Source organism: Coenobita brevimanus, chromosome 99 (assembly GCF_032717465.1).
Source record: "Coenobita brevimanus isolate Jiangsu-jjx chromosome 99, ASM3271746v2, whole genome shotgun sequence".
Taxonomy (NCBI): domain Eukaryota; kingdom Metazoa; phylum Arthropoda; class Malacostraca; order Decapoda; family Coenobitidae; genus Coenobita; species Coenobita brevimanus.
This window is the reverse complement of record NC_137052.1, coordinates 4,440,676-4,467,612: the sequence shown is the minus strand read 5'-3', so window position 1 is coordinate 4,467,612 and position 26,937 is coordinate 4,440,676. Positions and strand designations below refer to the sequence as shown.

Sequence of the window (26,937 nt, the reverse complement as noted above, 5' to 3'; positions counted from 1 at the left end):
TCTTTCCTGTAATATGTCTGTTACTCTGTCATAGTAGCTCAACAGATTAGTAACACATGATTTTCCTTTTCTGAAACCAAACTGTCTTTCAGTTATCATATTGTGTTCTTCTAGGTGATTTAAAGCTTTTCTTATAAGCTTTTCTAATACCTTGCATACAACACTGGTTAGTGATACTGGTCGGTAGTTAAGTGGATTTTGTCTATTCCCTTTCTTGAATAAGGGAACAATGTTTGCTTTCTTCCAAATATCAGGTAGTTTACCTTGACTCAAGGATTTCTTGAAAATTAAAAATAATGGTTTACTGAACTCCTTTGCACATTCACGTAGCATCCAACATGAAATTTCATCAGGACCATTTGCTTTTCCTTTGTCTAATTTACTTAGCTCCTCCTGTATTACTTTTTCTGATATTTGTATGTCTGGTAGTATGTGTGGGCATGCTTGTTCCACATAGTCCCTCTCAAAATTTTTTTCCTCTGTAAAAACTGATTGTAAATTCTTGTTTAGTGCTTCACAAATATCCTTCTCTTCTGTACAGGTGATTCCATCGTCCATAATGGATTGTATTTTATCTTTTACTTTGGCTTTGCTTCTGATGTAGCTGTAAAATAGCTTTGGTTGATCACCACTTTTATTTATGATATCCTCCTCAAACTGTTTTTGGGCTTCCCTCCTTATTCTTGTATAATCGTTTCTTCCCTGTTTGTAATTATTATATGCCCTCTCACTATTGTGTCTTCTGTATCTATTCCACAACAAATCTCTTTTTTCTTTTGATTTTTTACATTCTGTATTGAACCATTTCTTTATTTTCATTTCTGTTTCTTTGTGTTGTGGGATGTACTTCTGGACTCCTATTTCATAAAGTTCACAGAATTTATCATATATAGCATTGAAATCTTGTCCTCTAAGCTTCATTTCCCAAGCAATTTCTAAGAAGTATTTCTTTGGGTCATGATACTTTCCCTTTTTATAGTTTAGGCTCTTTTTGTAACTTTCATTGCTGTTATCTATGTCATATGCAATCCTGAAATTGCAATTTAGTACTGCATGGTCACTTTTGCCGAATGGAGGGTGATATATTAAACTGTCTATATCGTTTTCTTGCCTAGTAAATATGAGATCTAGTACTGAGGGCACATTGAGTCCTCTTTTTCTGGTGCTTTCCCTTACATGTTGCATTAGGAAAAACTCTAGCACAAGATCCAGGAGCTTTTGGTCCCAACAGCTTCCTTGGCTTATTATATCTAGAGTATTCCAATTTATATTTGCATTAAAATCTCCAGTTAGTATAATTCTTTCTCATTTCTCTTCCATTTTATGTAGTCTATCTATCTATCTATTGCGAGACACCTCAATCCCGTTCGGGGTGGCCACAAACAAATCGCCTCCACGTCGCCCTGTCCTTCGCCATCTCACTGCCCCGCTCCCAACTCACACCCCCCTCTCTCATATACCTCTCCACCTCATCCCTCCATCTCATCCTCAGCCTCCCCCTCCCTCTTGTCCCCTCCACCTCACTCACATACACTCTCTTTGTCCGTCTTTCACCTTCCATCCTCTCCACATGGCCAAACCACCTCAGTGTATTCCTCCTAACGCTTCCTATCACAACCACATCCACACCACAACGCTCCTTTATATTCTCAATTGTCAGCCTGTCTCTCCATGTGACTCCACAGGCTCCTCTTAAATAACTCATTTCCACTGACCTCACTCTTGACTTGTGTCCTTCCAGCAACGTCCAAGCTTCACTTCCATACGTTAGAGTTGGTATCACAATAATGTCATGTAATAACTTTTTCACTTCCATGCTTACTTCCCTGTTTCTTATCACTGCTTTCAAGGAACCAGCAATCTTTCTTCCCTGCTGTACCCTTTCAAGCACTTCACCCTCCAAACCTCCATCCTTACTCATCACATTACCCAAGTACTTAAACGTACTCACATTTTCCAATTCCTCACCATCCAACCTCGCTGTACATTCACTGACTTCACCTCTCTCAAAGACCATCACTTTACTCTTCCCTAAATTCACCTTTAGATTCCGTTTCTTACACACTCTCCCTAACTCATCCACCAAGCCTTGCAGCTCTCCTTCATCTTCACTCAACAACACAGTATCATCTGCAAACAACAGTACAGGGAGTTTCCAAACACTACCCTCTCTCACCAGGGCCACTCCAACATCCACTGCCCTACCTTGTACCTCTTTTATTACCCCATCCATGTACAGATTGAACAACCATGGAGACATGACACATCCCTGTTTCAACCCAACCTTCAAGGAGAAAAATTCACTCAGTTCACCATCCACACGCACTGCAGCCTTAGCATCATCGTACATACTCTTCACAGCATTTAACAACTTCCTATCTACTCCATAAATTCTTAATACTTTCCACAATCCTTGTCTACCCAACCTGTCATATGCTTTCTCCAAATCCATGAAAGCCACATACAACTTCTTTCCCTTCTCTAGAAACTTTTCCACTAAAGATCTAAGAATGAATATCTGATCTACACAACCTCTTCCCTTCCTAAAACCTCCCTGTTCTTCTCCAACTAATTCCTCTGTTCTTTCTCTAACTCTCTCAATAAGTATCCTACCATACACTTTTCCTATTATACTAAGAAGACAGATGCCCCTATGATTACCACACACTTCTTTTTCCCCCTTCCTTTGTACAAAACTAATTCCTCTGTTCTTTCTCTAACTCTCTCAATAAGTATCCTACCATACACTTTTCCTATTATACTAAGAAGACAGATGCCCCTATGATTACCATACACTTCTTTTTCCCCTTTTCCTTTGTACAAGGGAATAATTATACCTGACTTTCAATCCTCCGGAACTCTATCTTCCTCCCAGGCTAATCTGCAAATTTTCCAAATCCATTCTACTACTATCTCTACCCCATACTTAATCATTTCACCACACACTCCATCAATTCCTGGGGCTTTCCCCAATTTAACATTCTTCATTGCTTCCATAACTTCTATCCTACTGATTTCTTCCTGTCTTCTCACCTCACCTCCTCCTCCCAGCCATTCCTCAGCCACTTATACTCGCATTACTTCCATCCTCTATGTTCAACAATTCCTTAAAGTGTTCTCTCCATCTGCTCACTTTTTCTCCTTTCTCCAATAGTAATCCACTATTTTTATCTTTCACTCCCCTGCTAACTTCACTTCCACCCTGTCTTACTCTTTTCACCTCTTTCCAGAACATTTTCTTACAGTCCCTCCACTTTACACACAAGTTCCTTCCAAATTCCTTATCCACTCTCTTCTTACTGTCTCTTACTAATCCTTTCACCTCTCTCTTTCTTTCTACATATAACTCTCTCTTCCACCTCTCAACTTCTTCCACGCCCCAATTTCTCATCCATTCATTGTATGTTTTATTCTTTTGTCCCACAGCCTCTCTTACCTCTTCATTCCACCACGCTGTTCCTTGCACACCCCTCCGTCTTCTCTTCATCCCACACACCACATCACATGCTGCACATATTTCTGCACACACCTTCCACGTCCCCCATCTGCTCCAGTTCATATTTATGTAGTAATGCTCTTAAACTCTGAATTGTACTCTCCGCCAGTTCCTCATATTCGTCTCTTTCCCATGTGTTTGATCCGGGTGGCATGTACAAATTGGCTACAATTACTTTACCTTCAGATGTATTTATCTCTACTGCAATCAGTTCTACTTTTGATAGTATATCTAATTCTATTTCTTTAACGTTTAAACTTTTCTTAGTTAATATTATAATTCCCCCTCCTTTTTTTAAATTCCTATCCCTTCTCCATATATTATATTCCTCTAAGTTTAGGATGTCATTTGATATCCTTGGTGTTAATTTTGTTTCAGTTAGGCATATTATATGTGGTTAATTTTCTCTGACATAATCATTCATCTCTAATAATTTAGATACCATTCCATCCACATTTGTGTACATCAACTTAATCATCTTGTTTATATACTTGCCATGATTTGGTTCTACTATCTTCCTCCTTTTTATTCCCTCCTGTTTATGTACCACTTTCGTACCTGCAATCCAATTACAGTAATCACTCTAATATCCGGATGCCCAATAACCGAATATCCCCACTACCCGGACCTTATCGTCCTGGGATCAAACATTCCCAAAATGGTCCGAAAATCCAAAAAAATTGGAAAAAAAATCGATTTTTTGCTGTCCGTAATTTGAACTTGCCGCGCGGTCGCGTGAGAGCATTGTTTTGGTTCGTCATTCCTCCGACGTCCGATAGAGTGCCGCTGCATCCTCCCCACTTCCCGCCTGTCTCTCACCACGACAAGACCTACGCTGTTCGCCATGGCTGCCCACGTGCTCGCTTTTGTGGTGGTGCCGTACTTGCTGCATGGCCTCCTGCTGCTCTCTGCCCTACTCTTAGTGTGTGTGATGATGGCCCCGCCTCCTGAGAAAAGGAAGAGAGTGGTGTTGACTCTGGAGAAGAAACGGGAGATATTGGAGAAGGTTGATGCGGGTTGGTCTTCCTCACGCATTCTCCGCGAGTTCAACCTGGCCCGGTCGACTTTGTTCGATATCAAGCGTTCCCGAGACAAGCTCATGCAGTACACGGCTGACTTCTCGTCGAGAAGCAAACGCAACGTGGAGAGGAAGGTTATGTTTACCCCCAAGTATGCAGAGATCGACCGCTCCACGTTGATTTGGTATCGACAGCAATGTGCAGCTGGTGTGATGGTACGTGGAACGGAGCTGAAGGCTGCTGCTGAGAAGTTTGCAAGGCTTCACGACGCCCTTGACTTCAAGGCATCCAAGGGTTCGCTCTTCGTGTTCAAGTTACGACATGGCCTTACTAACCGTAAAGCACATGGCGAAGCATTGGACGCTAACAAGGATGGAGTTTCGGCACAAGGTGAAAGGCTTGATCGACAGGGAGGGCCTCACTCTCGGTCAAGTCTATAACGCTGACGAAACTGGCCTATTCTATCGCTCGGTGCCAACAAACACTCTGGCCGATGAGACAGAGAAGCGTGTACCTGGCCGCAAGCTTTCTAAGGAACGGATATCTGCTTTGTGTTGTGCCAATGCTAACGGCATGCACCGGCTTAAGCCCATTATTGTTGGCCGTGCAAAGCAGCCTCGGTGCCTTCGTGGGGTGATGGATGTCCTTCCTGTCGTATGGTACCATTCTTTGAAAGCATGGTTCACAGCTGTGATTTTCATAGACTGGTTTCACCATCACTTCGTCAAGGAGGTCATCCAGTACCAGACGAAGACACTGGGAATTCCTCGCGACCAGGTAAAGGCTCTCCTTCTCCTCGACAATGCACCTGCCCACCCGTGCGACAAGGACTTGGTTGCTGAAAATGGCCGTATTAGGTGCATTTTCTGCCACGTAATACGACTGCTCTCATTCAACCCATGGACCAAGGAGTGATCGTGGCAACAAAGCGCCCATACCGACGGAAGTTCCTGGACGAGGTGATGGTTGTTCTCGAGGACGAGGACGAGCGCAGGGAAGGACGTGACACTCGAGGCAAGCGGACTTTGGAAAACCTTCGCCGCTACAACATCAAGTCTGCGCTGTACAACTGGGCTAGTGCATGGAAGGAAGTCCCTGTGAAAACTCTTGAAAATGGTTGGTCTCGTCTGCTTCTCGGAACAGATGTGGAGTACGATTTCCTAGGGTTTGACGTGGATGACTTCCATGCACGGCTACGTAAGCACGGCGACGATGTTGATGTGGACGATGTTCGTGAGTGGTTGGACGACGATGAGGGCGATCCTGGGTATCAGACGTTGTCTGATATCGAGATCGCGTCTTCGGTTGCTGGTGTCAGTCCCGAACTTGAAGATTCCGACGACAAAGGCGATGATGATGAAGACTCCGCTCAGCAGGACACTACTCCAGCCATCCCCAAGCTGAGCGCACTCCGGGAACATCTAGAGTTCGTCCTAGACTACCTGGAACACCCGGACTGCGACAGGGAGATGGGGCCCTTGGGACTCGTGGAGGAAGTGCGTGCTTTCCGGCAACACATCATCAATCGCCAGAATCGTCGGTCCTTGCGTCAGTCAACGATTGACAGTTTTTTCAGGCCCGTGACCCCCGCTGTGCCAAGCCCTGGTTCCACTCCATTGCCTCCCCAAGACAGGCCCTCATGCTCTGAGCCACAGCCCAGCACATCAGCTACAGTGGAGTCACCGCTCGACGTGAGTTTGCGGCTGTCTTCAGAGTCTTCTGTAGTCGGTACGCCATCACCACGACCCACCGATGCACCCCTTGGACGCCTGCCAGTGATACTCTCGGGCTCTGACAGTGAATAAACAGCAAGAACTTCTCCACTAGACCACACGGGAATTTTGAGTGTTGTGCAGTGAAAAAAACGGTGTGTTGTGTTAAGGTTTTCAAGTTGGGAGAAAAGACTAAGTAGAAAAGAAATTTAACGTAACTAACCTTCTTTGTTTTGGCTTTGGAAAATTAAAAAAACTGGGGAAAAGTTAATGTGCAACACTTAAATTAAACAGGAACATTATTTGGACTAAAGTGAACACTGTGAAAAGAACGGACTTCTGTGTGTTAGTAACTAAGTTCAGTGCAAGACTTCAGGAAGAGTGTTGTGCAAGTGCTTCAGGAAATCGTTCTTACTGTCAGAGTCCGAGAGGAGGCTGTTATTCATCGAGGTGGCCAGGGACTTGCTGTAAGTAGCCAGAATGTTTCATGTTGTACTATTTTCCATACTATATTTACCAGAATGTTTCATATTGTATTTTTTTCCATACTATACTTACCAGAAAGTGTCATACTGTACTTCTTTCCATACTATACTTACCTCATGCATGTGCAGTAGGAATGTGTTTTTCAGAGTTCGGTTACGTTCGGTTAGGTTAGGTTCGGTTAGAGTCCATAAGTACCAGAATGTTTATTAATGTATGAACATACTTCTAAACCCACATTTTATGTTTCCTTTGCATTTATTTCAGTCATTTATGTGCCTTATTGGTGTGATTTGGGTGTTAAATAGGTGTTATGCATGTCTGGAGGGAGTTGTATAGGTGTTTCTCTGAGTTAGGGTCCATAAGTACAAGTCCATAAGCTGGGGCCCAATATCCGGACGAAACCAATATCCGAACCTACCGATGGCTCTATTGATCCGGATATTGGAGGGGTTACTCTTTGTAAAAAATGTATTCTTCTCCTCCTCTGATCTTCCCTCATTATTTTTTTTTTGCTTCCTCCCTCTTCTCTTTCAGTAATTCCAGTTCTCTTGTGTTAGGCATCTTTTTATCCATACATTTTTGAACTCCTCTTTTTCCATAAGATTCTTTGCATTTTTTAGTATCTCCTCCACGGTGTTTACACTCTGGAAGGTTACCTTTAGAGGTCTTGACCTGCTTTTCTCATATTTCCCTAACCTTTTGTGCTACTCTTATGTCTTTACTACAGATTTCCGCTGATACTTCTTTCCATATGCCCATTACATTTGCCATCTCCTTCTTGTCTCTTGAGATCTAGTTTTTTACTTCTTCCTCTTCTATACCAGTGATTACTATAGATTTGTTAATATTTACTGAATCTCTGACTAACTTAGGATTGTTTTGGATTATTCTTTTCACATCCTTTTTAATGCTTTTTTCTTCCACTCTTGTTTCCAAGTCTTTCTTTACTTTCACCATTTCAGCATACGTGGTTTCCACATCATTTTTATAGCTTTGCACAGCTTCATTCACCTGCGTTATCTTCTCAATATCACTGCTCTGGTCTATCAGACTGCTTACTTGCCTAATTGTCTCTGTATCATTTTTGAACTCTTCCATAATACTCTCGAGGTTGACTACTGTACTTGCCATTTCACTAATTTTCCTTCTAAGTGTACTCACTTCAACTGTTAGCTCATCTATGGTTATGTCTCTCTTGTTGACTTCCTTTCCTAATTTTTCTATTTCTCCCTTTTCAAGTGCATCTGTTCCTTAATTTCATCAATCTCCTTTTGAAAAGCCGTCTCTAACCTGTGTACTCTTTCCACCAGTTTATTGTGAGTCTCCATTTCAACCAGTTCTTGGTAGAAATCATCCTGCTTTACCTTTATCCCTTTTCTTTTCCAAATTTGCTTGATTAAAGTATGTGGTCATTTTCCAGTACTAAGAGCGCATATAGTACTTACATTCCCTGGGGCAGATTGTAGACTAAACAACGATCAGCTGATTGTGCGTATTCTTGCGCCGCTGGTTTGTTTACTTTTCTGTTTGACCAAGTCTTACTTAAAACTTCTTCTTTTTTATATTAGAACACCAGTTAGTCTAACCTTGTATAGAGCTTGACTCATATAAAGATACTTATTTAGGTAATGCTGCTGGCCAAGTTGGTCAGGTATAGAGCGGTGGCGACGTGCGTTTGCTTTCTCTCGGTGCCTCGGTGTGTATTTACCTATTTGTAGTATACAGGAATTGAGCAATGCTCGTGTTGTCCTGTCTCCATATCCACATTTATCTAGTCTAAATTTACACACATGAATGTTTTTCTCCTGCACCACCTTTTCGTCTAAGTTGTTCCAAATACTTATGTATTTACCCAATATACCTAATTGTGATACACACGAAATGTGCTATGCTCGTGGGTTCCCATCGCTATTTCTCAGTAAGTCAAATTTAGCTTTAAACTCGTTTAAGTTTTTAGACTGGACGATCTCTTTGTCCAGGCTATTCCATAAGTCTATACTTCTGTAAGGAAAGCAATGTTTCTTAATATCCTTCAAGCAGGTTGACTTTTTCAATTTCATTCCGTGTCCTCTTGTTGCTCTCTTATCTCATAAAAAACAGATCTTCTCGGTCAATTTTGTCTACTCCCACCATGGTCCTGAACACTGCAATCATGTCTCCCCTCTTTCTCCTTTCCTCTAAGGAAGGCAAATTCAGCTTTTCCAGCCTCTCTCTGTATGACAGATCTGCAAGACTGGAGACCATCTTGGTTGCTGTTCTTTGTATTCTCTCAATCTTTCTTTTTGCGTGGGGACCACACTACTGCTACATATTCTAACCTGGGGCAGATCATGGCCAATATCAATTTTTTCATCATCTCCTCATGCATATAATGAAATGCTACTCTTATGTTAGTCAAGAGTTTATATGTCTCTCTAACTATCTTGTTAATGTGCTTTTCAGGTGACAAACTATCTTGGACCAGCACTACCAAATCTTTCCCTTCTCTCATTTTTGTGATTAAATCATTATCCAAATAATAATTCATTGACGGCCACTTGGTACTTTTACCCATTTCCAATACTTTAAATTTTTTTAGATTAAGTTTCATTTCCCAGATCCGGCTCCAATCATGCATCCTATCCAGATCCTCCTGCAGCATTTTACAATCCTCCTCAACCTCTACCTTCCTCAAGATCTTTACATCATCAGCAAACAGACTTGCATAACTGTTCACTCCATCTACCAAGTCATTTACATAAATCAGGAACATTACTGGCGCCAACACCGAGCCTTGAGGGACTCCACTTGTCACTTCCCTCCATCCAGACATCTTATCCTTTATTACTGTCCTTGTTTGTCTGTCTCTCTAAAAGTCTCTCATCCATTCCAGGAGTTTCCTCTTCAATCCTGCTATGTATTCTAGTTTCCACATTAGTCACTTATCAGGTACCTTGTCAAAGGCCTTCTCTAAGTCTAAGTACACACAATCCACCCAACCATCTCTCTCCTGTACCATGTCATTTGCTCTTGAGTTAAAGTTTAACAAGTTAGAAACACATGACCTTCCACTTCTGAATCCAAACTGATATTCAGGCAAAATATTCATCTCTTCTAGATATTTTATTCATCTGTCTTTCAGGATTCTCTCGCACAATTTTGTGAATATGCTGGTTAGAGACACTGGTCTATAATTCAGGGGTTCTTCCCTGTTCCCTCCCTTATAAATTGGTACCACATTTGCCCTTTTCCATTCTTGTGACACTTTCCCCTCTTCCAGAGGAAATACGATTAAACTGTGGATTTTATCCACCAGTTGTTCTCTGGATTCCTTCAGTACCCAATTAGAAATACCATCAGGTCCTGGGACTTTCCTTACATCTTGGGTTTCCAGTAATTTATACACTTCCTGTACCTCGACTTTTATATCTTTTATCACCGGTACATTTCTAATCACTCTCTCCGCTTCCACAAACTCCTTTTCATTAGTGAAAACCGATTGGAAACATTTGTTTATTATTTTAGCTTGCATTACTGCATCTTTATAGACCTCCCCTTTTACTTTCAGTTTGGTGATTCCTTCCTTTTGTTTCAGTTTGCCATTAACAAATCTATAAAACAGTTTGGGTTCATCCTTGCATTTGTCTATTATACCTTTTTCAAAATTCCTTTCTTCTTCTCTACGTATTCTTGTGTATTCATTTCTAGTTCTTTTATATTCTTCCTTTGTTCTGTTGTTACCTCTCTTTCTCCAGTTATTCTATGCCTTATCTCTCTCTTTTTTTGCTATCATACACCTTCTATTAAACCACTCCTTTTTCCTGTTTTCTTTTCCTCTTACTCTTGGTACAAATTTTTCCACTCCCAAATTATACAGGTCTAGAAAGATATCCCATTTCCTTTGTATCTCTCTTGTTTCTCTGAATTTTCTCCAATCCGTATTTTCAAAAAATTGTCTCAATCCTGTGAAATTTGCTTTCCCAAAGTTGTATCTTCCATGTCTATGAAGCTCGTCTCTTGGCTCGATGTTCCCTATTATCATCTGGAACACAATGACCACATGATCATTTTTTCCTATAGGGCAGAAATATTTCAATGATTCTATTACATCAGGTTCTTTGGTAAACAGTAAATCTAACCTTGCTAGTGTGTCCTCACCTTGGACCCGTGTCTCCTCTTTGACCTATTGCGTCATCACATTATTCATTATTATACATACCATGTTGAGTACACCGATTTCCTGTCTGATCAGCGAAGTTAAGCAACGTTGGGTTTGGTTAGTACTTGGATGGGTGACCGCCTGGGAACACCAGATGCTGTTGGCATAACGTTCTCCCTACGTGTCAAGTGGGGTTGGTGGAGGATTAGTGCCCCTCCCTGTAAAACAATTAAATCTAAGCCCTTGGCCACCCCGTTTGGGATACATGGCGTCTGGCAATGAATGAATGAATATTTAATAATACAGTGCCCCACGAATCCTCGCTGCCTCCTGAGTCCCATTCCTCCCAGGTCACCTCTTTACAGTTAAAGTCACCCACCAAAATTATATTGTTGCTTTTCTCAATTATTTTTTGTAAATAACTTGCCAAATCTGACAACATCTGGTATTCCTCATCGTTCCATGCTCTCGTCTTAGGGGGAACGTACATTACCGCCATATCTCTCTTGACATTCTCTCCAGTTTCTAATTTCATATATATCGCTTCAGCCCTGCCTTCTCCCATTTCCACGGTATCTACATTTATGTTGTTCTTCACTGCTATCATCACTCCTCCTCCCATTTTTTCTTTTCTCTCTCTTCTCCACAGTTTGTATTTACCATCTCCCAAATGAACATCAATATCTTCTCTTAATTTGGTCTCTACAAAGCACCTGACATCAGGTTCATGTTCTCTCAAGAAATCGTTAATTTCAAGCTTTCCCGATATTAAACCATCGACATTAGTGTATATCACCTTCAAATTATTTTTAATGTTTTTTATACCCTCTTCTCTCCTTCTCTCCGTCAGTACCACTTCCACAATTTCTGATCTTTCATAGCTATCTCCATTAGTTTCCTTCGCTTCTATTTCCTTACATACCACTTCCTTACTTTCATATCCATCACTCTCCAAAAAAATGTATTACATTCTTCCTCCATCCTCTTATCATTTTTTTCTTTTACTTGTTCTTTCAATGATTTTAAAACTTCTCTTTCTTCTTCATTCAAATCTTTTCTTATTATAATATTTTCCATCCCTGCCTCTTTGCTTAATTTCCAAGTCACTTTAAGTATATCATTTACTACACTTTCTGATGTAAACTTGACTCTCATTGGTCTTGTTTCCCCTTTCTTACAAGACTCTATCCTCCTTACTTCCTCAATTTCTTTAACCCACTTGTCTGCTTCGGGGTCAATCTTGCCTAATATTACTCTCACCAGGTTCGTGTCTCTCTCGAGTCTCACGAACCTAACGTTTTCTTCCTCTTCCCTGTTTCCAAATATTACCACATTGTGTGTGTGTGTGTGTGTGTGTGCGTGTGTGTGTGTGTGCGTGTGTGTGTGTGTGTGTGTGTGTGTGTGTGTGTTCTTACCTAATTGTATCTTTACAGGAATGAGTCAAGCTCGTACTGTCCCGTGTCTTAAACCATATTTATCGTACATATCCTTAAATTTGTGAATTGTTTTGGCACACACTATTTCATTCGGCAGTGCATTCCATTGATCAATTGCTCTGTTTGGGAAACTGAATTTCCTTACGTCTTTATCACCCCTCTTCTTATGCAGTTTTTTGCAGTGTCCTCTTGCTGATGCTTCTCCATATGTTAAGTAATCTTTTATGTCTATTTTCTCCTTCCCTGATATGCACTTATATAGCATTATCATGTCACCTCTTTTCCTTCTCTCTTGTAGTGTTGGTAGATTCAGTTTATTTAGTCTTTCTTCGTAGCTTAGGTCCCTTAAGCTTGGTATCCATCTTGTAGCGGCCCTATGAACTTTTTCAATCTTGTCTATGTGCTTTTTGAGATGAGGACTACACACTACTGATGCATATTCCAGGGTTGGTCTAATGAATGATGTTATTATCCTTCTTAGCATGTCTTCATTTATGTATGTGAATGCTATTATCATATTTGCAAGCAGAGTATACATGTTCCGTACCTTCTCACTGATGTGGTCAGCCGGAGATAGTCTGTTATTGATAATCACACCTAGGTCTTTCTCTCTTTCTGATGTGTATAGGGTTTTATTTCCTAACGTATAATCCCAATCAGGTCTTTTTCCACTTTTACCAAACTTGATTACATGACACTTGTCCACACTGAATTCCATTTGCCATGTATTACTCCATTCATGAAGTTTATTTAATTCTTCTTGTAGCTCTTTACAAGAGTCTGTGTTAGTAATTCTCCTTTGTATTTTTGCATCATCTGCAAACATATTCAGATAGCTCTCATTTCCAGTGTTACTGTTTATATCATTTATATACACTAAAAACATGATTGGTGCCAGCACTGAACCCTGTGGTACTCCACTAGTCATTTCTTTCCATGATGAGTAATTTCCTCTTAGTACTGTTCTCATTTCTCTTTTTATGAGAAAGTCTTGCATCCAACAAAACAGTTTGCCTCGAATTCCTCCTTGATGGTACAGTTTCCATAAAAGTCTTTGGTGTGGTACTGTGTCAAAAGCTTTCTTGAAATCTAAATAGATACTGTCCACCCATCCTTCCCTTTCCTGTATTGTTTTTGTTACTCTGTCATAGTAGCTCAACAGATTAGTAACACATGATTTTCCTTTTCTGAAACCAAACTGTCTTTCTGTTATCATACTGTGTTCTTCTAGATGATTTACCCAAGCTTTTCTTATAAGCTTTTCTAATACCTTGCATACAACACTGGTCATTGATACTGGTCGGTAGCGGAGTGGATTTTGTCTATTTCCTTTCTTGAATAAAGGGACAATATTTGCTTTTTTCCAAATATCAGGTAGTTTACCTTGACTCAAGGATCTCTTGAAAATTAAAAATAATGGTTTACTTAACTCCTTTGCACATTCTCGTAGTACCCAACGTGAAATTTCATCAGGAGCACTTGCTTTTTTTCTGTCTAATCTACTTAACTCCTCCTGTATTACTTTTTCTGCTATTTGTATATCTGGTAGTATGTGTGGACATGCATGTTCCACATAGTCCCTCTCAAAATTTTTTTCTTCTGTAAAAACTAATTGGAAATTCTTATTTAGTGCTTCAAAAACATCTTTCTCTTGTGTATAAGTGATTCCCTCGTCCGTAATGGATTGTATTATATCTTTTACTTTGGTTTTGCTTCTGATATAGCTGTAAAAACGCTTTGGTTGATCACTACTTTTATTTATTATATCCTCCTCAAACTGTTTCTGGGCTTCCCTCCTTATTCTTATATAATAAATTCTTGCCTGTTTGTAATTATTGTATGCCCTTTCACTATTATGTCTTCTGTATCTATTCCACAACAAATCTCTTCTTTCTTCTGATTTTTTACATTCTGTATTGAACCATTTTTGTATTTTCTTATCTGCTTCTTTGTGCTGTGGGATGTACTTCTGGACTCCTATTTCATAAAATTCACAGAATTTTTTATATACAGCATTTAAATCTTGTCCTCTAAGCTCATTTTTCCAATCAACTTCTAGGAAATACTTCTTTAGGTCTTGATAATTTCCCTTTTTATAGTTTAGGCTCTTTTTGTAACTGTCATTGCCGTTTACTATGTCATATGCTATCCTGAAGTTATAATATAGTACTGCATGATCGCTTTTGCCGAGTGGAGGGTGATATATTAAAATGTCAATATCATTTTCTTGCCTAGTAAATATTAGATCTAGCACTGAAGGTACATCAAGTCGTCTTTTTCTGGTGGTTTCCCTCACATGTTGCGTTAGGAAGAACTCTTGTACGAGATCCAGGAGCTTTTGGTCCCAACAGCTTTCTTGGCTAATTATATCTAGAGTATTCCAAATTATATTTATACTGAAATCCCCCGTAAGTATAATTCTTTCTGATTTCTCTTCCATTTTATGTAGTAATGATCTTAAACTCTGAATTGTACTCTCTGCCAGGTCCTCATATTCATCTCTTTCCCATGTGTTTGATCTGGGTGGCATGTACAAATTGGCTACAATTACTTTACCTTCAGATGTGTTGATCTCTACTGCAATCAGTTCTACTTGTGATGGTATATCTAGTTTTATTACATTGACTTTTAGATTTTTCTTAATTAATATTATAATTCCTCCTCCTTTTTTTTAAATTTCTGTCTCTTCTCCATATATTGTATTCCTCTAAGTTTAGGATGTCATTGGATATCCTCGGTGTTAATTTTGTTTCAGTTAGGCATATTATTTGTGGTTCATTTTCTCTGACATAATCATTCATCTCTAGTAATTTAGATACCATTCCATCCACATTTGAGTACATCAACTTTATCATCTTGTTTATATACTTGTCATGACATGGTTCTACTACCTTCCTCCTTTTTATTCCATCATGTTTGTGTACCACTTTCGTACCTGCAATCCTATTACTTTGTAAAAAAAATTTCTTCTTCTCCTCTTCTGATCTTCCCTCATTTTTTGTTTTTGCTTCCTCCCTTTTCTCTTTCAGTAATTCCAGTTCCTTTTGTGTTAGGCATCTTTTTATTCATACATTTTTGAACTCTTCTTTTTCCATAAGATTCTTTGCATTTTTTAGTATCTCTTCCACAGTGTTTACACTCTGGAAAGTCACCTTTAGAGGTCTTGTCTTGCTTTTCTCATATTTCCCTAACCTTTTGTGTGTGTGTGTGTGTGTGTGTTTCTTACCTTACCTAATTCTTACCTAATTGTATCTTTACAGAAATGAGTCAAGCTCAAACTGTCCCGTGTCTTAAACCACATTTATCGTACATATCCTTAAATTTGTGAATTGTTTTGGCACACACTATTTCATTCGGTAATGCATTCCACTGATCAATTGCTCTGTTTGGGAAACTGAATTTCCTTACGTTTTTATCACCCCTCTTCTTATGCAGTTTTTTGCAGTATCCTCTTTCTGATGCTTCCCCATATGTTAGGTAATCATTTATGTCTATTTTCTTCTTCCCTGATATGCATTTATATAGCATTATCATGTCACCTCTTTTCCTTCTCTCCTGTAGTGTTGGTAGATTCAGTTTATTTAGTCTTTCTTCATACCTTAGATCCCTAAAGCTTGGTACCCATCTTGTAGCGGCCCTTTGAACGTTTTCAATATTGTCTCTGTGTTTTTTGAGATGAGGACTCCAGACAACTGATGCATACTACAGGGTTGGTCTGATGAATGATGGTATTACCTTTCTTAGCATGTCTTCATTTATGTATGTGAATGCTATTCTCGTATTTGCAAGCAATGTATACATGTTCCGTACCTTCTCGCTGATGTGGTCAGCCGGAGATAGTCTGTTATTGATAATCACACCTAGGTCCTTCTCTCTTTCTGATGTGTGTAGGGTTTTATTTCCTAATGTATAATCCCAATCAGGTCTTTTTCAACTCTTACCAAACTTGATTACATGACACTTGTCCACATTGAATTCCATTTGCCATGTATTACTCCATTCATGAAGTTTATTTATATTCTTCTTGTAGCTCCTTATGAAAGTCTGTGTTAGTAATTCTCCTTTGTATTTTTGCATTATCTGCAAACATATTTAGATAGCTCTCATTTCCAGTGTTACTGTCTATATCATTTATATACACTAAAAACATGATTGGTGCCAGCACTGAGCCCTGTGGTACTCCACTAGTTGCTTCTTTCCAAGATGAGCAGTTTCCCCTTAGTACTGTTCTCATTTCTCTTTTTATGAGAAAATCTTGCATCTAACAAAACAGTTTGCCTCAAATTCCTCCTTGATGGTAGTGTTTCCATAAAAGTCTTTGGTGTGGTACTGTGTCAAATGCTTTCTTGAAATCTAAATAGATACTGTCCATCCATACTTCTCTTTCCTGTATTGTGTCTATTACTCTGTCATAGTAGCTCAACAAATTAGTAACACATGATTTTCCTTTTCTGAAACCAAACTGTCTTTCTGTTACCATATTGTGGTCTTCTAGATGATTTACCCAAGCTTTTCTTATAAGCTTTTCTAATACCTTGCTTACAACACTGGTCAGTGATACTGGTTGGTAGTTAAGTGGATTTTGTTTATTCCCTTTCTTGAATAAGGGGACAATGTTTGCTTTCTTCCAAATATCCGGTAGTTTACCTTGACTCAAGGATTTCTTGAAAATTAAAAATAATGGTTACTTAACTCCTTTGCATATTCTCGTAGCACCCAACAAGAAATTTCATCAGGACCATTTGCTTTTCCTCTGTCTAATTTACTTAACTCCTCCTGTATTACTTTTTCTGATATTTGTATATCTGGTAGTATGTGTGGGCATGCTTGTTCCACATAGTCCCTCTCAAAATTTTTTTCTTCTGTAAAAACTGATTGGAAATTCTTATTTAGTGCCTCACAAATATCTTTCTCCTGTGTATAGGTGATTCCCTCGTTCGTAATGGATTGTATTTTATCTTTTACTTTGGTTTTGGTTCTGATGTAGCTGTAAAATAGCTTTGGTTGATCACTACAGTAATCCCTCCAATATCCAACGTAATAGGGCCATTGGCAGGTCCGGATAGTGGTCCTGTCCGGATATTGCGCCCCAGCTTATGGACTTGTACTTATAGACCCTAACTCAGAGAAACACCTATACAACTCCCTCTGAACATGCATAGCACCTATTTAAGACCCAAAATCACACCAATAAGGCACATAAAAGACTGAAATAAATGGAAAAGAAGCATAAAATGAGGTTTTTGAGGTAGGTTCATACAATATTAAACATTATGGTTACTGGCTCCTGGACTGGTACTTATGGACCCTAACCTAGCCTAACTTAGAAAAACACCTTCCTACTGCACATGCATAGCTCCTAACACCTTATTCACACCAATAAAGGACATTAAAGAGCGAAATGAGGTGTTTGAGGTAAGTATAGTATGGAAAAAAGTACAGTATGAAACATTCTGCCTACTTACAGCAAGTCCATGGCCATCTCGATGAATAACCGCCTCCTCTCGGACTCTGACAGTAAGAAGGATTTCCTGAAGCACTTCCAGTACATTGTTCATGAAGTCTTGCACTGAACTTAGTCATTCGCACTCAGTAGTCCGTTCTCTTCACAGTGCGCACTCTTGTCTAACTTATGCTCCATTGTAACTTACTAAGTGTTGCACTCTGCACTTTAACTTTTCCCACTCTTCTAACTATTTTCTAAAGCAAAAACAAACAAGTCTATTTACGTTAAATGTTGTTCCAAATTTGTATTCTCACTCACGACTGTAAATCCTTAACACAACACACTGTTTTTTTCACTGCACAACACCGTAAATTCCCATGTGGTCTAGTGGAGAAGTTCTTGCTGTTTAATCACTGTCAGAGTCCGAGAGTATCACTGGCAGGTGACCTAGGGGTGAGTTGCTGTGTCGTGGTGATGGCGTACACACTGCAGATGACTCTGAAGATAGACGCAAACTCACGTCGAGCGGTGACTCCACCGTGGCTGATTTGCTGGGCTGTGGCTCGGAGCATGAGGGCCTATCTTGGGGAGGCAACGGAGTGGAGGAAAGGCTGGGTACAGCGGAGGTCACGGGCCTGAAAAAACTGTCAATCATTGATTGACGCAAGGAACGATGATTCTGACGATTGATGATGCGCTGCCTGAAAGCAAGCACTTCCTCCATAAGTCCCAAGGGCCCCATTGCCCTGTCGCAGTCCGGGTGTTCCAGGTAGTCGAGAATGAACTCTAGGTGTTCCCGGAGTGTGCTCAGCTTGGGAATGGCTGGAGTAGTGTCATGCTGAGAGGAGTCTGCATCATCATTGCAGTCCTCATCGGAATCATCAAGCTGGGTACTGACACCTGCAACTGAAGATGCGATCTCGATATCAGACAATGTCTGATACCCAGGATCGCCCTCGTCGTCATCCAACCACTCACGCACATCGTCCACATCAACATCGTAGCCATGCATACGTAGCCGTGCATGGAAGTCATCCACGTCAAACCCTAGAAAATCGTACTCCACATCTGTTCCGAGAAGCAGACGAGACCAACCATTTTCTAGAGTCTTAACAGGGACTTCCTTCCATACACTGGCCAAGTTGTAGATTGCAGACTTGATGTTGTAGCGGCGAAGGTTTTTCAAAGTTCGCTGGCCTCGCGTGTCCCGTCCCTCCCTGCGCTCGTCCTCGTCCTCGAGAACAACCATCACCTCGTCCAGGAACTTCTGTCGGTATGGGCGCTTTGTTGCCACGATCACTCCTTGGTCCATTGGTTGGATGAAAGTAGTCGTATCTGGTGGCAGAAACATGCACCTAATCCGGCCATTTTCAGCTATCAAGTCCTTGTCGCACGGGTGGGCAGGTGCATTGTCGAGGAGAAGGAGGGCCTTTACCTGGTTGCGCAGGATTCCCAGTGTCTTCGTCTGGTAACAGATGACCTCCTTGATGAAGTGGCGGTGGAACCAGTCTCTGAAGATCTGGGCTGTAAACCATGCCTTCAAAGAATGGTACCAGACGACAGGAAGGACATCCATCGCCCCATGAAGACACCGAGGCTGCTTTGCATGGCCAACAATAACGGGCTTAAGCCGGTGCATGCCGTTAGCATTGGCACAACACAAAACAGATATCCGTTGCTTGGAGAGCTTGTGGCCAGGTACACGCTTCTCCGTCTCCTCGGCTCGAGTGATCGTTGGCAAAGTGCGATAGAATAAACCAGCTTCGTTAGCATTGTAGACTTGAGCAAGAGTGAGGCCCTCCCTGTCGATCAAGCCCTTCACCTTGTGCCGAAACTCGTCATCTCCATCCTCGTTAGCGTCCAAAGCTTTGCCATGAGCTTTACGGTTGGTAAGGCCATGCCGTAACTTGAACGCAGAGAGCCAACCCTCAGATGCCTTGAAGTCTAGGGCGTCGTGAAGCCTGGCGAACTTCTCAGCAGCAGCCTTCAGCTCCATACCACGTACCATCACACCAGCAGCATGTTGCTGTTGATACCAAATCAACGTGAAGCGGTCGATTTCAGCAAACTTGGGAGTAAACATCACCTTCCTCTCCACGTTGCATTTGCTTCTCGACGAGAAGTCAGCCATGTGCTGCATGAGTTTGTCTCGGGATCTCTTGATATCGAACAAAGTAGATTGGGCCAGGTTGAACTCGCGGAGGATGTGGGAAGAAGACCACCCAGCATCTATTTTCTCCAATATCTCCCGTTTCTTCTCCAGAGTCAACACCACTCTTCCTCTTCTCAGGCGGCAGGGCCATCATCACACACACTAATAAGAGGCCCGAAAGCAGCAGGTAAGGAACCACCACAAAAGCAAGCACGTGGGCAGCCATGACGACGAGCGTGCACTCGCGGCGAGAGACAGGCGGAAAGTGGGGAGGATGCAGGGGCGCTCTATCGGACGTCGGAGCAATGACGCGCCACAACAAAGCTGTCCCGCACCGTGCGCGCCAAGTTCAAATTACAGGCAGGAAATTTTTTTTTTTTTTTTTTTCAATTTTTTTTGCGGTTTTCGGACCATTTTGGGAATATTGGATCCCGGGATGATTATGTCCAGTTAGTGGGGATGTTCGGATATTGGGCGTTTGGATATTAGAGGGATTACTTTTATTTATGATATCCTCTTCAAACTGTTTTTGGGCTTCCCTCCTTATTCTAGTATAATCGTTTCTTGCTTGTTTGTAATTATTATATGCCCTCTCACTATTGTGTCTTCTGTATCTATTCCGCAACAAATCTCTTCTTTCTTTTGATTTTTTACATTCTGTATTGAACCATTTCTTTATTTTCTTTTCTACTGCTTTGTGCTGTGGGATGTACTTCTGGACTCCTATTTCATAAAATTCACATAACTGTTTATATACAGCATTTAAATCTTGTCCTCTAAGCTCATTTTCCCAATCAACTTCTAAGAAATACTTCTTTAGGTCATGATAATTTCCCTTTTTATAGTTTAGGCTCTTTTTGTAACTTTCATTGCTGTTAACTATGTCATATGCTATCCTGAAGTTGCAATTTAGTACTGCATGGTCGCTTTTGCTGAGTGGAAGTTGATATATTAAACTGTCAGTATCATTTTCTTGCCTAGTAAATATGAGACCTAGCATTGAAGGTACAACGAGTCCTCTTTTTCTGGTGGTTTCCCTCACATGTTGCATTACGAAAAACTCTTGCACGAGATCCAGGAGCTTTTGGTCCCAACAGCTTTCTTGGCTTATTATATCTAGAGTATTCCGATTTATATTTGTATTAAAATCTCCAGTTAGTATAATTCTTTCCGATTTCTCTTCCGGAGTAATGCTCTTAAAACTCTGAATTGTACTCTCTGCCAGGTCCTCATATTCGTCTCTTTCCCATGTGTTTGATCTGGGTGGCATGTACAAATTGGCTACAATTACTTTCCCTTCAGATGTGTTGATCTCTACTGCAATCAGTTCTACTTGTGAGGGTATATCTAGTTCTATTTCTTTGACTTTTAGATTTTTCTTAGTTAATATTATAATTCCTCCTCCCTTTTTTAAGTTTCTATCTCTTCTCTATATATTATATTCCTCTAAATTTATTATGCCATTTGATATCCTTGGTGTTAAGTTTGTTTCAGTTAGGCATATTATATGTGGTTCATTTTCTCTGACACACCGTATTTCGCGGCATGTAAGACGCACTTTTTTGTCTTAAAGTTACATTAAAATATCCCCATGCGTCCTGCACGCTAGACTAAGGGAGGTTAGTTTGGCTCCATTGAGAAGAAACTCTTATAAAGATGATCATCTCATTGCTTAGCAAACACAGGTGTTTTCTACAGTATGCAGACTTGATTTTCTTTTAAAAAATAATAAACACTAGTGTGTATATGCAGCAGATTTAAGAAACACGCGAGATCAGAAACACATAAAATTTCCTCGGGTTTGTTTACAGCTCAACTGGTTGACATCGTGAAGATATTTAGCGGTTTAGCAATTTAACAGTTTAGCATCCGCACTATTCCAGCAAGCTAACGTACATGATCACTGGTGAACTGTCTGCTAACCTTCTGAAAGGCAATCATGACCACTTTGCTTGCCATCCATTCACTAACTAGCAAAGCAATCATACTGGAGAGATGCTGGCTAGTGAAACTGCCAAGTCATCAAAACAGACTTTCGTCACTTATGGAAATTCAGTAACCCTAATTAGGTCTGTTACTTTTGTGACATTTTGTAAGTGTATATATGCAGCAGATATTAAAACACGCAAGTTCAAGAACACAAAGCATTCACGGTTTGTTTTCAGCTCAACTGGCCAATACCGTCAAGGGGTTTAGCGGTTTAGCAACTTAGCAGTTTAGTGTCTAGCGTACACCCAACACTAGCAAGCTAACATGCTCACTGGTGAACTGTCTGCTAACCTTCTGAAAGGCAATCATAACCACTTTGCTTGCCATCCATTCACTAACTAGCAAAGCAATCATACTGGAGAGATGCTGGCTAGTGAAACTGCCAAGTCATCAAAACAGACTTTCGTCACGTATGGAAATTCAGTAACCCTAATTAGGTCAGTTACTTTTGTGACATTTTGTGAGTGTATATATGCAGCAGATATTAAAAAACGCAAGTTCAAGAACACAAAGCATTCATGGGATTGTTTTCAGCTCAACTGGCCAATACCGTCAAGGGGTTTAGCGGTTTAGCAACTTAGCAGTTTAGTGTCTAGCGTACACCCTACTCTAGCAAGCTAACGTGCTCACTGGTGAACTGTCTGCTATCCTTCTGAAAGGCAATCATAACCACTTTGCTTGCCATCCACTTACTAACTAGCAAAGCAGTCATACTGGAGAGATGCTGGCAAGCGAACCTGACAAGTCATCAGAATTGATTTTTGTCGCATATGGAAATTCAATCACCCTCATATAGTTGGCTTCTCTTAGTGACATTTTGTTTCATGCCTGACAAGAGTATCATAGAAGTGAACAGTGTTATTACACCAATAGCGAAAAACAGGAAAAACAGTTGTAACGTTAAACAGTACTGCCTGAAGTTACAGCTTCACTTTTTCAGCCAAGTGAAGTACTTTAGCAATGTCTATGGAACTCAGGGCACACCCAATTACAGTATTTTGTTATGAAAATAGGATAAAATTCACTGAGTAGCATAACTGATGCTATATCTGAAATAGCAGTGCCTGACGGGCATTCATATCAGCGTCCGCCATTTCTGCTGTATTCTTAGCAGACGAAGCAATCAGAATGATTGACAACGTTCACTATCTGCATCTCTGCTGCCTAAGCAAAGCTCTCATGACCGGCAATGGCGATCATTTAGGCTGTAACGTCCAAATTTGTTAGGTTAGGTTAGGTTAGGTTGTAAAGTCGTTTGCCATTTTGGACGTTACGGCCGAAACGACCAGAATCCTAGGGTGTAGGTGAGAGTTTGGTGTGGGTGTAGTTAAGGAAGTAGAAGTGGGAAGAGTCAGGCTAGGGAACTGATAATCCGCTTATTATAATCCCTTCAGCCCAGCAATGTATTTTATAGGGTAGTTTATTCATGCTCGCCATATGATTTTATTCAGTTCAGGAAACATGTACTGAGGAGGTTAATGTGGGCTGTATCAAATGCCCCAAGTCTGAATATCGCTTATGCTCAGTTAAAACGATTGCCAAGTTAAAGTCGAATGAAGTGTGGTATAAGCAATTCAATGGATGGTACTGAGGACCATTTACTGTATGAGAGTGACAGTGAAACAGTGATGATGACCGTGGTGATGACTTCCAGTGATGCTTCAGGACTTGGGGGAAGTAGTGATGAATTCTCAGGATTTGAAGACGAGTGAAATTTTTACCATGTCAGTAATATGAAGTGAATATAGGTTTTAGGTGATCATGACAGATGCAACCATGGAAAATTTAGGATCAATGGTGCTGCACACCTTTAGTTTTGCACTGACGATGTTTGGATGAATAAATTGTTTGAGATGTTTCATGTCCTTAAGTGATGATATTTATATTGAACAACCAAATACATTTTGATGTTTTTGGCATATAATAAAGCCACTGGGTACTCCAAAACGGACTGATGTAAACGTTTCAGAGGTGAGCGAATGTTGCATGTGGTGTGTACATGTGTGCGTGTGTGTGTGTGTGTACCATAGCGACTAGGAGGCAGCAGTGTTAAGACCAAAAATGGATGTTTTCACAGTACTTGAATGTTTTGAGATGGATGTCTGTTTTTAGCAAATTCTTATAAGAGAAATATGCATTTTTAATTGTTGATGCTGCAAGGAAAACAGCTGACAGTAAGGGAGTGATACTGGGAGAAGAGGGTAGAGACAGTTGTCTAGCGCTTGGGATGCAGCAGTGTTGCTAAGGGATAGTTTCACCATTCTCGACACGTTTTGAGATGAATGTCTGTTTTTAGTAAATTGTGATCAGTGAAGAACGTATTTTTAACTGTCGATGCTGCAAGGGAAACATCGCTGACAGTGAGGTAGTGATACTGAAAGGAAGGGGTAGAGACTGCTGTCTAACGACTGGGAGGCAGCAGTGTTACTAAGGTGTAACAATGGATGTTTTCACCATAGTCAGTATGTTTTGAAATGAATGTTTATAGTAAATTATTATCAGTGAAGCATGCATTTTTAATTGTTGATGCTGCAAGGCAAACATAGCTGACAGTGAAGGAGTGATACTGAGAGAAGAGAGTAAAAACAGCTGTCTATCCTGTTCCCAAGCAGCCTTGCTATATTGAACTTTGGTTGTAAAACATTGTAATTTGTGTATTTACAAGTGCTACCTTTTTATATTATTTGTGGAGGTAACTACAGGTTAGTTAGAGTGCATGATTAATGATGGTAGTAGTCTGATATTGTGCTTGAGTCAAGGCAATGTGAGGAAATTCCGTAACAGGTGTGGAACATGACGGGGTTCTTTTAGGATAAATGAACTGATGTGAACATTCATTGTATTTTATGTTTTCGTCAGTGAATGAAAGAATAGAGTTTACTGACTTCATTTGTGGTTTTAAATTCATAAAATATTAAAAACAGTGTTTATATCAGTTTACTGATACATATTTATCAACAAAGTTGAGATGGCCTCGTGGTTTGAAGTCACATTTTGTTAAGACGGGGTTTTGTTTTCTCTTTTCCTGCATCATTCTTTGTACATGAAAGAAGAAACTAAAGGGTGATGAGCAGTACTGAATAGATTCTGAAAGGTGAGTGTGTATCTAAGTGATAGTGGCTCATATCAGTCACGTTTTGTCAAGAAGGGGCATTGTTTTCTTTTCCTGTACCATTCTTTGTATATAAAAAAAAGAAACCAAAGGCTGATGATCAGTAATGAATAGATTCTGAAAGGTGAGTGTGTATCTGTGTGGTAATGGCTCTTATCAAGAAACCTTACTGCAGTCTTGGTTGGGGCAAACTTTTTTTTCACAGAACTGCCCTGCCAGAATTAGGGTGCGTCTTTCACAATGCTGCGTCTTACATGCCGCGAAATACGGTAATCATTCATCTCTAATAATTTAGATACCATTCCATCCACATCTGAGTACATCAACTTAATCATCTTGTTTATATACTTGTCTTGACAAGGTTCTACTACCTTCCTCCTTTTTATTCCCTCCTGTTTATGTACCACTTTCGTACCTGCAATCCCAATACTTTGTAAAAAAAATGTGTTCTTCTCCTCTTCTGATCTTCCCTCATTTTTTGTTTTTGCTTCCTCCCTCTTCTCTTTCAGTAATTCCAGTTCCTCTTGTGTTAGGCATATTTTTATCCATACATTTTTGAACTCCTCTTTTTCCATAAGATTCTTTGCATTTTTTAGTATCTCCTCCATGGTGTTTACACTCTGGTTTAGTATCTCCTCCACGGTGTTTACACTCTGGAAGGTTACCTTTAGAGGTCTTGACTTGCTTTTCTCGTATTTCTCTAACCTTTTGTGTTCCTCTATGTCTTTACTACAGATTTCCGCTGATTCTTCTTTCAATAAGCTCATTACATTTGCCATCTCCTTTTTGTCTCTTGAGATCTTGTTTTTTACTTCTTCCTCTTCTATACCAGTGATTACTATAGATTTGTTGATATCTACTGAATCTCTGACTAACTTTGGATTGTTTTGGATTATTCTTTTCACTTCCTTTTTAATGCTTTTTTCTTCCACCCTTGTTTCCAAGACTTTCTTTACTTTCACCATTTCAGCATACCTGGTTTCCACATCATTTTTGTAGCTTTGCACAGCTTCATTCACCTGTGATATCTTCTCCTCAATATCACTGCTCTGGTCTATCAGACTGCTTACTTGCCTAATTGTCTCTGTATCATTTTTGAACTCTTCTATAATACTCTCATGGTTGACTACTGTACTTGCCATTTCACTCATTTTCCTCCTAAGTGTACTCACTTCCACTGTTAGTTCACATATGGTTGTATCTTTCTTGTTGACCTCCTTTCCTAATTTTTCTATTTCTTCCTTTTGCAAGTGTGTGTGTGTGTGTGTGTGTGTGTGTGTGTGTGTGTGTGTGTGTGTGTGTGTGTGTATCATTTCATTTCATTTTTTAAGGCTCTAACATGCTTGCATGTGTCAGCTTTGGTCACCTACTAGCAGCTCTTCATGCTGCTCTATCTCTGGCAGCTTCCCTATTCAGTCCCTTATCATTGAGGTCACACTCAATGACCCTGTCCAAGGTCTTTTTTGGTCTACCTCTCCCAACCATGCCCCCAACAATAACACTTCTCACTTTCTGCATCCAGTTATCATCTCTCGACCTCTCCATATGCCCAAACCAACTCAACTACCTCTTCTCATCACAACACCATTACACTCCAGTCCCATCCTAGCTCAATTCTTCCATCATAAACCTAATCCCCCCAGGCCTCACACTCAAGGATGCAATGCACATCCGCCTAATCATTGTCATTTCTGTACGTTTGAGCCTAAGAATATCCTCTTCCTTTACTGCTCAGGTCTCACTACCACAGAATATTAGACTCTTAACACATGCTGCATACAAAGATTCCTTAGCATGGATGGAAAGCCCTCTCAATGTCAGGAGAGGAAACAGCTCCCTGAACTTCTTCCAACCACGCCTCACTTTGGCCACAGAGCTTGCTCCAACCCCATCTCCAGCACAAAACATGTCTCCCAAATAACAAAACTCTTCCACACACTCAAGAGCCTTA

General features: G+C 40.3%; 1 protein-coding gene and 1 pseudogene across 1 annotated transcript in view; one reads left to right on the top strand and one right to left on the bottom strand.

The window, feature by feature from the left end:
- Window positions 1-26,937, bottom strand: part of LOC145414371 (muscle calcium channel subunit alpha-1-like) — a 1,622,725-nt gene that overhangs the window by 1,080,312 nt on the left and 515,476 nt on the right. The gene's annotated exons all lie outside the window — the stretch shown is intronic.
- On the top strand, window positions 10,898-11,017 carry LOC145414504 (5S ribosomal RNA; annotated as a pseudogene).